Source organism: Acipenser ruthenus, chromosome 3 (assembly GCF_902713425.1).
Source record: "Acipenser ruthenus chromosome 3, fAciRut3.2 maternal haplotype, whole genome shotgun sequence".
In the NCBI taxonomy this organism is placed as follows: domain Eukaryota; kingdom Metazoa; phylum Chordata; class Actinopteri; order Acipenseriformes; family Acipenseridae; genus Acipenser; species Acipenser ruthenus.
In genome coordinates this window covers 26,056,626-26,074,341 of record NC_081191.1, presented here as the reverse complement: position 1 = coordinate 26,074,341, position 17,716 = coordinate 26,056,626, and the positions used below count along the sequence as shown (strand labels likewise).

The following is a 17,716-nucleotide window of genomic DNA, read 5'->3' as shown; positions in this document are numbered from 1 at the left end:
TAATCACCAAGTGCCAAAGCAATTAACAATTAAACAGATTAACAAAACAGGATTTTAACCCCCTCCCTGCTCGATTAATAAATGAAACTGTTAAACTGTAATTTGAAGCATTTCTTCTTTAAATATGCCCATTGTGTCTTAATCATCCAAACCAAGCAGGCTGCTTGTTGAACCAACTTGAGTCCAAAATGAAAAATAAAATTGACTGTGATAAACTTGTAAGGGATTCAGCATCACATATTTGAGAACTAGGCACGTGCAGAATACTCGTTACTCGTCTTTAAGAAGTATTTATCAGCAGGTATCAAATAAATCCCTTCATAACATGTTGATTTCAAAACAAAGAAAGCTGTCTCCCTCACGTTTCCAATTGCGTACCAATCAATGGCAATTGTTTTAAAAGCCAATTGGAAGATTATTTTCCTGTCATCTGGGGCGCTGACAATTAAAAGTCACTTTACAGCCTTGGTACGCCAGCACGACAGTAAAAACTGAACATGCAAAATACATTATAAATCATGGTAAAAAATGGGACTGCTTAAGAGACTTACTTATAATGGTAGATATTGCATTTTATTAACCTTGGTACACAAAGAGAACATATAAACTAGGGGTGGGCAACGATATGAAAATTTTATATTGATATCGTACATGTATTTCGATATCGATAGTGTCGAAGTCTTCCAAAACACAGAAAAATATAATAACGCAATTGCAATATGAAGCATATATACATATAGGCATTAACAGATATTTACATAAGAAATGCAGTAACTTACTTTAACTTAGCTTTGCTTCACAATATCCGTGGAGAAAAACAAGGTCTTGTTATAGTGTATTACTATTCCATGCCATCATCAGCCACCTCAAAACCTAAATATTTATATACTTCACTGCGCAGGCTAGCCATTCCTGAAGTAATTAATCTTCTCTGCATATAAATGCACGACATATCAAAAAGTACTAAATGTTGAATTATTTTGAGATGTGTTTTGATGTTTTAAAAGTACATCTCATCTCAAAATAATCCCTATAGTGCTTAATGCAGCATGCAAATAGTGTTTGGTACCTTGTGAGCACTTTCTGAATGGAAGAAAAAAAAAATATATATATATATATATATATAATATATATATATATATATATATATATATATATCAAATTATTTAAGACAATTTTCCTGTTTTATTATGTTTTTTTGTGTTGTTTGTTTTTAGGTGTGTATCCCTTTAAAAAAGACTGTCATGTTTCTTAATTAGCTTTTTGAAAAAAAAAGTTATAGTTTCCGGTAAGGGATTGGCCAGTGAGAGGTGAAGAAACGAGAGCATAGCATAGGAGAGGGTACACAGGTTGTGGATTTGTTGTTTTTCTTGATTTTATGGCTATTGAATGTTTGAAATACATTTGTTAATCAGGTTCTTAGAAAAAGAAAAACACCAATTAATGGAATAAAATGGTTAAATAATACCTTAGTGTGTGGTGTTTGCATATGAGACTGACAATGATTGTACAGGGTTTGTTGTATGTTAATATAAAACAAACTTGATTATACTGTGTTTGTATTTTTAGCAGTATTAGCAATAAAAAGTATGCCTCTGCGAGCTTACGTGAAAATATTTTTATTCCACGATATCGCGATATGGAAATTATCGATATCAAACGATATTGATATCATATCAAAATATCGATATTGGTGCCCACCCCTAGTATAAATACAGTAGTGATGGCATTTAAGCACACCGCTGTGTAGATAATTATGTAATGTCTCCACTGAAACCTATTGGCAGAAACTACACTTATAATTTCACGGTGTAGATCTCACATGCAGAATGATAAAAATGTATACATGTTTAAACCAAAACAGATCCTACATAAACAGATTTGACTCCTGCGCTTAAGGACAGGGGTGGCAAAAGACATTATGAAACTAGGGACATAAATAGAATTATGAGAGGTTATTATCAAAAACTGTACTCTTTTGATTCTACAGACTCAATTACAAGTAGACACTTTATTTATTTATTTATTTTTTTAGGGGGGGATGGATTTACTCTCCCATTACTTGCAGAGGATCAAAAAAGTAGATTATGTAAGATTTCTCAGGAAGAAATCCTAGAAGCTATTCATACTTTGCTAAGTAAGAGGGCCTCAGGTCCAGATGCATATGGTGCTAAATTTTATAAGACATTTTGTAGACTCAAGCTCTTTACCTCCAACACTTAACCAAGCAAAAATGTCCCTAATATTGAAAAAAAAAATAAACCCACTGATGAATGCCCTTTATATAGACCAGTCTCACTTATCAGTGTTGATAACAAAATTCTAGCCAAGATACCTGTGCTGACCCAGTGGACAGTATTCTTTTAAAACTCCAAAAAATGTCAATCTTCTTATAATCTGGGTAATTCAATATCTATGTTTATATCAACAAGACAAACACATTTCTAGCCAACTTGCAAAATTTCACACAAAAATAGATGCAAATCTTATCGTACAAAAACAGGTTTTCATCAGACTGGATTCTAGCGAACAAACAGCTGTACGTAATGATGTCACAAGTTTTAAAAAATGATTATCACATACATTTTCTTGATCTGAACAAAAAGTTTGCTGCATCCATCCATCTTTTTCTATTTGCTCGCTAGACAAGCATATAAACTGTAGCGAATAACCAACCTCGCTGAGCATTCTGGTTATATAACGTGTAGCCGGGCTGAAAATGGACCAAGAAGGAACAATGTATTTTGAAGAATTAACTGAAATTGGACAAATGTTGATATATTAAATATGGACTGGAGAGGCGGGCTATAGTAGAGAATTATTGACCCGAGGGAAGACTAATGCTTCCGACAGGGAGCTATAATGCCCGAAACTGCACCCTGGAGGCAACAATAGTCTTCCTGAGGGGCATTTAATTTTCCACTATGGCTGAGTCTGCAATACATATTTAATATATGAATCCCTTAAGAAAATAAGTGAGGCAAGGTTGGATAATAAATATGACTTTATACAATTTCCAAAGAAGTGGAAGGTGTATGTTTCCTTACAGATGGATATACCCCATCAGTGAATGCTCTTGGACTGTGTGCTATATAAGTTTGCCTAAACGAATCAACACTTCTAATTAGTGGATTTTGAAGATGTCGCACCCATGGAGTATGTTCTAAATCCCCAGGAATTATGTTTTTCCATTTGTATTATACATATAGCTAAAGTTTTTTGTTTTTTTTTATGACACAGCATCCTTTGTTTGCAATAAATAACTGTATACAGCAACACAAAGAACAACTGTTGTGAAAATATTAGTATGCAGAGTCTCTGGTGCTTTGTTACTGCATCTATCTTAGTACAGTATCGACATTGTTCATGTGTCTTCATTTGTATTTTGTGAATTGAGACCAAGGCTGAAATTCTGCAAATTTATACATTATCACTGTTAGCACTGCTTAAACATTCAAACATTTTGAAATCACACTAAGCTATTAAGTTTGTACTCTTTTTCTGACTCATCTATTGCTGTGTATTGCCTTTAGCTGCAGTTACCCACTGTCTGGAGGATCAAGGCAAATGTTGCACAAATTTGATTTTCTTCCTCAATATGAAGGTTTCATTTGTGTCTTTTGTGATAATTAAAGAAATCTTGGTATCCCAGATTGTACTTAATCAAATTCCACCCTGCTTGATTTAACTAAATCTGGTTGCATCCCTCCTTAGTGCCAGATTAGTACTGACATTCTTACTGTAAAGTGAGCAGCTTCTACAAGACATAAGAGGAAAGCTAGGATGCTTTAATGAACAAAACATTATTTCATGTTAATTTATAAAACTGTAATGTATGTGATATTCACAAAAATTGCTTTTTTAAATTCACATTTAGGCAGCTATTCGCTTGTAACATTACTTTGTTCCCACCCTGTTTGGAATCAGTAGTATCATCCATCTTTTTAAATGTGAGTTGAAATTGTTATAAAAGAAAGATATAATGAATGAATTTATTCAGTGTCAAAATGGAAGAAATATGTAAAGTCTGCATGCTAGATTATTAATACTTTTAATTAAGGATGCTGTGTCTTTTAAAACCTCCCAATCCTCCATGCATTTTCTATAAAATAACTTATCTTTGGGCCTTTTTGCCTCAAGAAATGAATAAAAAGGGTCTAATTGTTCCCCTGCTGTTTTTCATAGGCCAACATTCATAGATCACCCTTGTTGTTTGCAGGACATGTAGAGGCAGATGTGAACCAGAACAATGGGACCTCCTCTGAGAAGACAGCGGTGACAGACTCCAAGGGTGCAGCAGATACAGAGAATGCCTGGAACGAGGCCAACACAGCTGACCACGCTGCAAGTCGCCCACACTTGGTCCGCCTCTTTTCCCGGGATGCACCAGGCCGCGAGGACAACACCTTCAAAGATCGCCCATCGGAGTCAGATGAGCTTCAGACCATCCAAGAGGACAGTGGAGCAACTTCCGATAGCTCGGATATTACTGAAAACGATCCAGAAGAGTTCCCTCAGGGCCACTGAACACCACAAATGGCATCTACAAGCTCCACGGACCAAGCGAAACACGGAGGCAAACCCAGGGGACAAAGGGACACTGGTCTACTGGACCAGCTGGGAAAATTCTTTGGAGGTGAACAAGAAGGATCTAAGAAGGGATCAAAAAAGGTGAGGTTTGAGAACACAAGGACACAATTCATCTGTTCTTTTTAACACACTTGTATTAAGGCATAGCCAGATCTCTGTAAACTAAAGGGAAAAACATCTCATTTAGTTTTTTTTGTTTAGTTTTTTTAAGTTCATTTATCAAATGATGTTATATTAACAATAGAAGAAAACATGAAACATCCTTGTATATAGTCACTGGCGAAATGGTATGGGTGTGGTTTCAGAACTGGTGTGGCAAACAAAATTACTTATTGATGTATCCAAATGATACATGTTGATAATATTTAATAATCATAAACTATTAAACAACTGAGGTATCAGAAAAAAATTCATAATCTGCAATTATAATACCTATTTTCAGTGTCTGCTGTCAAACTGGACGGTATTCTGTATCTGTAGATAATGACACCACAATACAAAGGTTTTTTTTTTTTTTGTATGTTTGCTTAAAGAATTATTGAATACATCAGCTGTTTCTTGAATTTTATCTTGGTTTATTTGCTAACAGGGAGGCATATCCATTTACCAGAGATTTCTTAAACAAATTCAGGGTACAACATTTTTAATAAAAAACAAGAAAGTAGTTTGATTTGCTGAGAGACAGTACAAATAAATACAACCAGTAATTACATGATTTCTAGAATATCTGCTATACTCCAGCGCAGTACTTTGTAGGGAAGTTTGCTACTTTGTTTACTAAGTTTTGTATTGTTACTGACGTGGGTGAGAAGAATTTATTTAATTGTAATAAAAAAAAGTTACATTTTGTCAGTATTTTTTTTTAAATAGTAATTAATAAGAGACTGACAGCAAGACTAAGGACAAATGTGTTTTCTTCTGCTTCATAGCAGCACCATTTAATGAAATGCAGTTCATCACTCTTCTGCTGAACCAGGTCTCATTTAAGCATAAGTTTTGCAACTGCTGAGTGGTGCTGCAAGTTGGAAGTATTGAATGTGATTCATTCACAATTTAAACCAATAGTGCAAGTACTTGATAGGTCTCACTTTTTTGTAACCAGAAAAAAAGTGTTTTTGTAGTTTATTGTAAGCTGTGTTTGTCGATCTGTCGAGGTACCATTAATACTTCTCAGAAGAAAATGAAGCCTTGAAACCTTGACACATTAAAAAGTTCCATACCTACTGTATAAGCAACTTACTCACAGACTGATGTACGTGCACCAGAGGCTCCGATTAGAACTGTATTACCAGCCATTTTTCCAAGCAATCTCTTAATAAATTAATTTAAAATACATTTCAGGTTATATAATGGGGAGTAATTCTGAAATGAGTCTTCTGCTAAGATGATTTTAGTTTCCCTTTAGTGTAGAGGACTATATATCTTTAACTTGGAGGCTGACTCTCATGGGTTGCCTTTTAATGTAACACTGCTTCATCTGTGGAGTGTCTAGTATTGCAAATCATTGTAATTCCTTTCTTTTGTCAACTGTTCTCCCGAGATCACATTAAGCCCATCTAAGCTGCCCACACTCTGTAATTAGAAAAAAGCGAAATAACATTCCCTTTGTACTGTTCAAACTTAGAGTTGACGTTAAGATAAAGAGTACTTTTAAACATTTTACACAGAAGCATCTTCTTTTCCCTCTGATGGCGAAAGCTAATTAAATAACTTATTTTGGTTGTTTGTTCTTCCTGCAAGTCCTTATGAGACAATGGGGATTATCCATCAGCAACATTTTCTGTACAGTGTATACCATTGACCTTTCCTTATTTTAAGTGAGCTGCAGTGAAGTGTGTTACATTGGTGGTCTTCAATGCAGAGATACTAATGTTGTGTATGTTCTGTAGTAAGTGAAACTGTCAGCTCTTAGCATACAAATCAGAAAGACCTGTTCCAGTTTGTGACTTACAAATCCTTATCTGTAATAGAAATCTTTTAGCTTGGTCGAACATTCTGCTTTGTCATATCTAAGTAAGGTTTTCTGAAACTGATGTTTTAAAGGGGATGGTTATCACTTTTTATACTATTAAATTTTATTTGTCTAAAATTGTACCGATTTGATTTTGACAGTATTTTTGTTTCGGTATCACCTGCCAAATTATCATTACCATTTAAATGTATGAGCAAAACCTGCTGCTGTTAAGTTTTTCAAAAGTATTAAGCAACTGTCTTCATTTACTTTTTAATTAAGGGTGTTTTTTTAAGTATTCTAGTGGTAAAGATGTGGGACTTTATATTGTGTTGTAATGAACCACAATTGCTTAAAAGTATTTCCTTTGTGAATTGGTTACTATTATCTTTGCTTTTTCACTGTGTAAAACCATTAGTTAGAAATATCAGAATCCAGGGGTGTAGCAGATACTGATAAATTGGTCATAAATTACTATATGGTTCCCTCCCACCATATCCCTGTTGGTACGACTAAGCCCTTTTAATATTTTTATAACCACTGAACCCCGCAATTTTGTACCTAATAATTGACCTATAATGCATAATTCTACAATGCTCAATAATGTATCTGTTGCACTTTTGTATTCAGTTAAATTCATGATACACGTTTGCTGTAGTCTACTAATACAGATGTCAATTAACCATTTTATTTTACATTTTTGTATAAAAGCCATGCTTTTAAAATAACAACAAAAAAAGAAACCAACAACAACAACAAAAAAATCATGTATTACTTGTGTTCCATTTTTGACTGTAACTCCAAACCTGATTTTTATTCTTGCTTTTGGGTGATTGCTAGAGCTTACAATCCTGTATTAAAACTCTTTAAAGAAACACTGTCAATTGTTTTTGCATGTGTGCTGTGTGCTTCTTGTTTAACACTGCTGCTTGAACATTTCAGTATCTGAAAACCGTCCCCCAAATAATGCTGAAAAATAATGAGGAACTAGACAATTCTGAATAACCTTTGCTATAAACACATAATGAAAATGTATGCAAGGCTTTACCAAACAGTCATAAAAACAGTCCATTCTAAAGCAGATATGTTGTACTGTGGGGTTGTAAGGTCCTACAAATAATATTTTCAATTCTACAGTGTGCATATTTTGTAATATACAAAAAAGATAAATGATAAAAATGTTTCATTATGAACATAATGTATTAATCCACTAATTTTTTAACACACGTGTCGCTAACTGCGCTTTGTAAAGGGAGGTAAATTAAAAATCCTATGTATGACAAGTACTGTATTTTTATACTATTTATTATGGTTTAGTTTGTTTGGTAATTGTTTTGATAGTGGGAGTGCTGTGTTTTTCCACATCAAGTTGTAAATGATAACATAAGTGTGTACACAATTGCTATAATGTTGACCTGGCTTTATAAATTAAATGAAAAAGGTAGATGTATCCATCAACAGCATTGGTTATTTAGCCATGCAATGCTTATATTGGTCCAAATTTACCGTCCATTCAACTTGGGATTTCAACAGTGAGAAATTCCTTCAGTCCAATGCTGATACAGGATGATGCATTGTCCAAAGTCAGCATCTGTTTACAGGTAGGTAATGTACTGTAATATCCCCTTTGACCGATCAGTCTAAATGAATAGATTAGATCATTCAATACTGTTCAACATTGCTTAACATCTGATTAATTCCACAAAGTCAATGTTGAACAGTAAGTAATGTCAAGATTGGTCTGCACCACCTATCCAAGGAGTCATTCATGAGAAAACAGTTTCTTTCACTAGGTCCTCATCAGTTAGTTATTTTCACATGCTATTTGGTAGATAGCAGCAAAGAATTGGTGGTCCAACATGTGGGCTCAATGGGGTATAGTGTTTTCACCCAATTCATGACAGACCATTAAAGTACATGGTGCTAACAAAATAATCCCACTAAATCTTACCTAATATATATATTGCTGTAATTGTGCATGTCTCAGATTTTCCTCTAAGGAAAACGCACACATTGTGATAAAGATTAATTCAATTTTTTAATGGTAACATCTGAAGCTGTTATAGAAGAATATTTATCCAACACTCCTTGCAGATACTTCAATGCTGTACAGTACTTCTGGTCAGCTTTGTAAATTCACATAAAGGAATTAAGTCAACATTGTCAGTCATAGGAAAAGCAGTAATTCGTACTTGCGCGCACGCACACACACACACACACACACACACACACACACACACACATATATATATCATATAAAATGCACTCAAGTAGAGTCATTGTCTAAAAAACAATTGTTTTTCCTACAAGGACTGTAGCAACTGGTGTGTGTCAGATGCGTTCACCAGTTTTATTGCTTACAAATACAAACATTACAAATCAAATACACGCTGAACATAATGTGTGCATTTTCATGTAGGAAATGTGATATCTGCAAAGTGATGGTAAGATTAGAGGAATTCTTTTTTTTTAGCTCTACGTACTTTACAGATAGTCACTAGTAAACTGTGTTTTCAGGAATAGAAATTCAGATCATAAAAATACTCCATACTTTGTATATAATGGGTGACAAATTTTGTTTCATGTACATCATGAAGCATTGTGTGGTTTTCAAGATGTTTCTCCCAAGAGATGCTCACAGTGGAGCCCTCAGAGATCAAAGTAGTCTTGAGATTGCATGCAGTTTTTCATGATGCGTGATGAATATCTCATGAGACGCAAGACAGCCCTCATGAGTAGCGGTGCACCGATAAAGATTTTCTTATTCAATACCGATAGCTGATGGTCATCTACCCATATCAGCCGATACCAATAGGATACCGATAATAATAGATAGTGCAGGTAAGCTATTATAAATTACTAGAACAAGACATAGGGCCTATATTTAAACTGTTTTATAGTTATGAATGTTAAAAATGAACAGATATTGTTTACCTGATGTAATTATGACAAAAACGAACAGGTATTTAGTTGCATTTACTTCAGAAAATGAATACAAAGAATAACTTAGTATTATATTGTGTGCTTGGCAGCAATTTATACATTTGTTTTACAACACTCACACAAAAATAACAATTTGCATTTGTACTAGTAAAAACACTTCTGTATAAAATAATATATAAAGTGACGTTAACTTTTATAGTCAAACATTGCGTATTATAACTTCGGCCTATTATTATTATTTATTTCTTAGCAGACGCCCTTATCCAGGGCGACTTACAGTCATAAACAAAAATACATTTCAAAAATCACAGTACAAGTAATAATACAATTAAGAGCAAGATAAATACAATGACTTTGGTTCTAGCAAGTACAAGTATGACAAAATACGATTCAATAACGGAGCAGATAACAGTGTCAGTGATAGTTACATCAGGATATAATTAAATTAAATAACACTTGACAGATTACAGTACTCTAAAGTACAGGATTAACTGCAGTAAAATAGGGGGCAGATAAGAGCAAGTAAAGCGCATTTAAGGAAGAGTGAGAAGTGTCCAGAAGGAAAAAAAGGTGAGTTCTACAGGTGCTGTCTGAAGAGGTGAGTCTTGAGGAGGCGCCGGAAGGTGGTCAGGGACTGGGCAGTCCTGACATCTGTAGGAAGGTCATTCCACCACTGCGGGGCGAGGGTGGAGAAGGAGCGGGCTCTGGAGGCAGGGGAGCGTAGACTAGGTAGAGCCAGTCTTCTAGTGCAGGAGGAGTGGAGAGGTCGAGTGGGGGTGTAGGGAGAGATGAGGGTCTGGAGGTAGCTGGGTGCAGTCTGGTCAAGGCATCTGTAGGCTAGTACAAGAGTCTTGAACTGGATGCGAGCGGTGATCGGGAGCCAGTGGAGTGAGTGGAGCAGTGGAGTTGCGTGGGAGAAGCGAGGCAGAGAGAACACCAGGCGAGCAGCGGAGTTCTGGATGAGATGGAGCGGACGGGTGGCGGACGCAGGGAGGCTAGCCAGGAGGGAGTTGCAGTAGTCTAGGCAGGATAGTACCAGGGCCTGGACCAGGAGCTGGGTGGCGTAGTTGGTGAGGAAGGGTCGGATTCTTCATATGTTGTTCAGGAAGAATCGGCAAGTGCGTGCCAGGGTGGAGATGTGCTGGGAATAAGAGAGGCAGGGGTCCAGGGTGACACCCGAGGTTCTTACCTGAGGAGGAGGGAGAGAGTGTGGTAGATTCCAGAGGAACGGAGATAGAGAGATCAGAGGAGGGGGAGGAGGGAAAGAACAGGAGGTCAGATTTAGAGAGGTTGAGTTTGAGGTGATGCGAGTGCATCCAGTAGGAGATAGCAGACAGACAGGTAGAGATATGGGAGGGGAGGAAAATCTGAGCATCATCAGCAAAGAAATGGTATGAGAAACCATAGGATGCGATGAGGGGGCCCAGGGAGCGGGTGTAGAGAGAGAACAGGAGAAGACCCAAGACTGACCCTTGGGGGACTCCTGTTGAGAGAGGGCGAGGGGTGGAGGTTGCTCCACGCCAGGTTACCTGGTAAGTGCAGTTGGAGAGGTAGGAGGAGAACCAGGCCAGAGCAGTGCCAGAGATTCCCAGGTCAGCGAGAGAGGATAGTAGAATAGAGTGATCGACAGTGTCAAAGGCAGCAGAGAGGTCAAGGAGAATTAGGACAGAGGAGAGAGAGGCAGCTCGGGCAGAGTTTAGTGAGTTGGTGACAGACAGGAGGGCGGTTTCAGTGGGGTGAGCAGGGTGAAAGCCAGGTTGGAGCGGGTCGAGCAGAGAGCTGGCGGTGTACAGCCTATATTGTAGTAGAAAAGAAATGTAGCCTACGCAATGTCAGCTACAACAATGTTAGTTAAATTCTTATATTAAGCACACACTGCTTAAAAATGCAACACAACTTAAATCGTTCACTTAATCAAAAACAAAAACATATCATAAAAATATCCGGTTACAAAATTCAGTCAAACTTGAATTCGTTACTTAACAAAAAACGGCACAGTAATCAATTCCTGCTTCAAAATGCCACCGAATACATCAGTAGCCAATGTAGATTAAGCAATATAAACAAAAATTACAAAAGGTCATTTTGAAGTACATTGTATAATAATAATAATAAGAATAATAATAATAATATTAAACCATCAATGTTATTTAGGATTCTGCCTTTTTTTTTTAAAAAGCATCAGAATAATATTCTACTTACAATTCATCATTGGATTTAATGTATCATCAAGTTTGTTTTGCAGCACACAACTCACGATCCTATTGTTGTCTTCAGATATAAAAAAAAATCCAAACACCGCTCTTTTGCGACATATTTCCTGCAGGATGATCACACGTTACACAGCACTTGGAAAATTACTATCTCAATGTTCTTGCATCATTAGTAAGTGCGTCTGCAAAAACATTACATTCTGTGGTGGAAGGAATTCAAGCATGAATATTGGTGTACATTATCGGCTAAAATAACACAAACTGCCGATTTAGCTGATTGTGTTTTTTTTTTCTTCCTTATATCGGTGGCGTGCCGATAGGCTACGAATTATCGATGCACCCCTACTCATGAGCATTTGTCATGAGGATTATGTACATAATCTCAATGCCTTTACATATAGGCAGCAGTGTGGAGTAGTGGTTAGGGCTCTGGACTCTTGACCGGAGGGTCGTGGGTTCAATCCCTGGTAGGGGACACTGCTGCTGTACCCTTGAGCAAGGTACTTTACCTAGATTGCTCCAGTAAAAACCCAACTGTATAAATGGGTAATTGTATTTAAAAAATAATGTGATATCTTGTAACAATTGTAAGTCGCCCTGGATAAGGGCGTCTGCTAAGAAATAAATAATAATAATAATATTTCTGTATAACCAGTATGTAAATGATTTTATAACTATTTTGCCCATCCCTAAGTTTAGTGAAATGAGAGGTGTGTTGTAAAATGAAAACATTCATAAACAAATCACTGCGAAGTTGAAGCTATGCTCCCATATAGAGTGGGTGGCAAATCTGAAGACGTGAAATCATAACTCTCATTGCCTAAAGTCATGCCACCCACTAGGAAAACGTGTTGGGACTTTACCAGAATAAGTGGGTCCTGGCTAGGACCAGTGCCTTCACCCTCTGATTTCCAGAGGCCCACCATTGGTACAAGACATTGGACCAATTCGTTGAGTATGCAAAATTCTAAGCTATGGACACTTTGGCAGCTAGAACATGAGTGAGTTTAAACTACAATATGTTAAATGATAAGATACAAGGAAGCAGCTGCAATTTTTCATGAATAGAATTGTCTTTTAAGTATCTGCAAATTCCAAATTTAAGTATTAAATGCAGCAAGGAAATAAAAGAGTGTTAGTAGAATTAAAGGCAGATAATAGATGCAAGAAAATGATATAGTTATTCAGGTTTTCTATAAGCTTCAACAGAATCAAATAAAGGTTTAAATACAGTGTTAGGATTAGAAATTGCCTGAGGTTGAAATGTATTCACATCCAAGCTTTTAAACCAAAGCAGCAGTCTGACAAGACAGAAATAGGAAATGTGCTATCAGGTTAAAAAGAGAAAACTGTACAGCTGAGAAGCATCAGCATTACAATGAAAGCCAGCGCTATTGTGCTGTATGATGTGGACCAGGGCAGTAAATTTAACAACCTAAACAAAAATCCTGGGGCAATCTAAATAAGGGCAAAAATCACCCATAGCAACATGGAACTGCAAGTTGCAAGTTACATAGAATACTGTGTGAACCAATGTACTGTTGAAAGTCAGATTGATTACCCTCTTGAGACTTTCTAGGATATATTGTAAAGATCTAAAAAAAAAAAAAAAAAAAGAATAGTGTGAGCCTTGGATTAGGTAAAAAGAAAATTGTATCTTCTTTACAGTAGTCATTCTTCACGAGGATGCTTGGAATATCCAAATACAATGCATTTTATTTGTAAAATCTAGGGATTCAAATAAATAGAATTCACACCATTATGTAGACATAATGTTATATTCTGTTATATATATTTTTTCTGCATTTCTACAAATACTGAAACATAAATACATTCCACTTTTCATTATTAAGTTGTGTTGAAAAGGTTAAATATTCAAATCATTTAAGCAAAGGGTGTATGTAACAGGGGAGATCTGTGCTGACTGTTTGGCACGTGCATGGTTCTGCAGGAAGAGGGCAGCAACCCGTAAGATCCACCTCAGTCATGGCAATGACACTGCGAGGTGGAATGAGGGTGTGTGGTCTCTCCCTCTCTCTGAATGTTTGGGAGGCAGGCCTTGGGGGATTGCTGGGCCCATAAAATAACGCTCTGTTGTTCCCTCAGGTCGGCCCCTATAGGACGACAAACGAGCGAGCGGAAGCTCTATTGACGGACCGAGAACGAAAACAAAACAAAATAAAATAAAATAAATATAGGGGTAGCGGAGAAACCATGGGCAGGTCCAAAAGTATAGACCGTAGTCTGAGAGAACGGTGGAGTGTAGGACAGAGACTCGGACCGTGCGGGTAGCGACGGTCCGGGAAACGCTGCAGAGTTCAGCACCTTTATTTTTTAGTTTTGTTAGTAGTGTTTTGTTTTCCCTTTTTCTTTGTGCCTTTTGTTTTAATTATTATTTTGAGCACGTGTATGTGCACAGTGGAAAAGTGGGGATATTATCATTTAAAACTGGTTGTGTTACATAATGACATTCATAATATAAATAGAACCATTAATCTTATATTACACCAAAGACAGTACAATATGGTTCAGCAACACTATTAAAAAAATAACATCAGTCTCTCATCTGACTATTACTAGAGAACTTCATCATGTTCCAGAATTATCTGTTTTTTGGTATTTTCATATACTTTTGAAGCAAGTGCAAATGCAGTTTTTCAGAGAGAGAAAAATGTTTTTTTAAAACTATGCTCAGAAGAGGCATGTTTGTATTTTTCATAAAATGCAATGACGGTTTCGTGTAATGGCTATGTTTTCGGGAAATGTGTCTTTCTTTTGTAAAGTTGTAATAGTGCACGACAAATCATTTGGTACTGACCTGTTTAGTAAATAAAGAGTATAAAGAGATACAGGGCTCCTGTTTTGTATGTATCCCAGTAAGTACAGGATATAACTAACCAATTTGGTGCACACAGATTACTGCTCCTAGACATGAAAATGTGACATAAATATCTCCTGTGTGGCTTTTTCTTGTCTCTTCCAATTAATTACAGTTCCTGAAACCTGACAGGCCAAGTCAGCAACATAATTGACCTTGTATTAGATTTTTTTGACATCAGTGCTGTCAGGGATGACTGGAATGTATATGTCTTAGAAGAATCTCACAGTGTTAAACCTCAGAATAATTTCAAACAAGTACATACTTTCAATGTTTTCTTGTTAATCTAGAGTCTCTTTCACACTGGCATGCTCAACCCGAGTCGGAACCTACCCGGATCAGGACCCAGTGTCATGCGGGTCGGCTACGTGATTTCACACTACTTTTGATAAAGCAGGGTTGACCTGGGTGACAGATGCAAGTGCACAATGCGCGTATCAATGTCCCGGAAGTAGCTTGTTACAGACGCTTCCATCCAAGCTTCTCTGGATTGAACCGTCGGCCCAAATGTTGATTAGAGCAAATGTTTCTTCATCCGTGCTGCAATCTGGTTCACGGTGTCATGGTGTGTCTCAAGCAACAAAATATGGCTAAACAGAATAAACAGAAGTGGAACCTTCAATGCAGGCGCGGCTGTTTGTTATGTCGTCGGCTTACAAACGGCCGTCATGCATTTTTTCTCGCTCAACCCGGGTCCAAGCGTGTCAACCCACATCCTGAGGTGGGTGGCTGGGACCCGGGTAAACCCAGGTACGACCCAGATACGTGGTTTCACACTACGCAGGATTGTGACCCAGGTAGCCAGAACCCGGGACAGGACCCGGGTAGGAGTGCCAGTGTGAAAGGGGCTTATGTAACATAGAACAGCATGATTTTTTCTCAAAAATGAATTTCCTTTTTTCATTATTTCTCCTTCAGATGCATAGGGATATTACTTCCAGTTAAGAGTTAAGCAGTCAGATGCAGTTTACCAGTGATTATGCAAATATATAAACAATACTGGAATTATTTTCAATTATTAAAAAATAAAGAAATAAATAAATAACATCTGAGGCAGGGAAAAGCCATTATCTGATTTAGGATCATTTAAGATATTTGTTAAATGTGTAATATTCAGATACACTTTCATTACAGTATTTTATGCACTGTATCTATACAACATGCACATGTTTTTTACTATTGAGATATCTGTTGTATGGGGGGCTCCCAAGTGGCGCATCCAGTAAAGGCACTCCGCATGGAGTGCAGGATGCGCCCTATAGTTTGGACGTCGCCGGTTCGAGTCCAGGCTATTCCACTGCCGACTGTGGACGGGAGCTCCCAGGGGGCGATGCACAATTAGCCGAGTGCCACCCGGGGGGGGGGGGGATTAGGTCGGCCAGGGTGTCCTCGGCTCACCGCGCACCAGCGACCCCTGTAGTCTCGCCTGATGCCTGTGGGCTTGCCTGTAAGCTGCCTAGAGCTGCGTTGTCCTCCGACGCTGTAGCTCTGAGGTGGCTGCATGGTGAGTCTGCAGTGTGAAAAGAAGCGGTTGGCTGATGCTGCCGGCATACGCTTTGGAGGACAGCATGTATTTGTCTTCGCCCTCCCGAGTCAACGCGGGGGTGGTAGCGGTGAGATGAGTCTAAAAATAATTGGATATTCTAAATTAGGAGAAAATAATAAAAATAATTGGCGATTAATAAATAAAAAAAAAGAGATATCTGTTGTATGCAGTCCACTGTAATGTCACTGTTGAAAAAATAAAGTCCATCCAATTGATCTAGTGGTGGATCGAAAAAATGCCCCAGTTTAAATATTAAATTAGGACAAAACCTGGCATTTAAAGACAAAAATATATTAAAGAGATGTATAAAGATACAGATGTTAGCTTTGCCAAAGTGTCCTTTGAATAGTTTAGATCAAATGAATACAATTGTTATATAAATAGATCACAACATATATATATATATATATATATATATACACACACATACACACACACACACACACACACACACACACATATATATATATATATATATATATATATATATATATTATACAATGGCAAAAAAATGTCCTGAGCTCTGATTGGTCAGCCTTGCACTCGACCCGTGATGTTAAGCCAGCATAACATCACGGGTCAGCATACATTTCAGCAAGCATTTTTTAACATAAAAAATGCTTGCTGGAATGTACTTTGCAAACCATGTATTCCAACATGCTTTTTGCCATAACCATTTAATGTACATTTGCCATGGCACATGGCTCAGTTCTGCCTGCTTTACAATGTTGGCAGGTGTATGAGTAGATGTGTTGTTGTTGTTTCAGGGGGTATCTGCAATGAAATCCAGCCAGTTAGCAGCTTCACCACAGAAGACTCCTCAGCAATCTGGTGCCCATGCCAGACCAGGAGATGACAGCCGTGTAGTGAGCTTCTTCAAAACCATTGTAAGTACTTTAATACTGTTAATTCATTTCAGATGTTTTACGACACTCACTGGTTTGAAGGAACAGCTCTTAACTACAGAGTAGGGGAGAACACTACTTCTTTAGACATTATTGAAAGTGTGTGTGATTACAATAAGCACTCATGGCTCAATGACATGCTCTACTCAGTTTTCACAAGTCAAACTTGGATGCACAGGTTATGTATGTCCGAGATTTATATTGTGAGGGAGGGAGAAAGATCAGTACTTATCTGCATGATAAGACAGAAGTATAATTAAAAAATATGACCAAAAGTCTGACAGACCAATATAAGAAGGTATAAATCGATAGTTTCATTTCATTCTGAAAGTAGCTCATCATCATTATCATCATCCTGATCATCATCATAACTATTCTTATCTGTCTTTCAGGTATCCCCAAGGACCACACCTCCACCAACAAAGGTGAGAAAGGCTCACTCTATTGCTCTTGTGTTATATTGTCATATTTGCGAATTAGCACACAACTGTAATGGGTTTGAAATATGAAACACAGTTCATCCAAAGGTGGACATCAGTGTTTTAACACGCGTAATGAATCTAGGTACAAAAACTCCCGGAGTTATCTCTACTGTACCTGAGCACATCAAATGGATTATTTTCCAATAGAACCAAGTCTTTTTCTGTGCTTTTAACTTCTTTTTTCTGACACAACTCGAACTACTGTGTA

At 37.2% G+C, this 17,716-nt stretch overlaps 1 pseudogene; it reads left to right on the top strand.

The window, feature by feature from the left end:
* LOC117394757 (myelin basic protein-like) overlaps nucleotides 1-17,716 on the top strand; it is a 90,209-nt pseudogene that overhangs the window by 57,774 nt on the left and 14,719 nt on the right.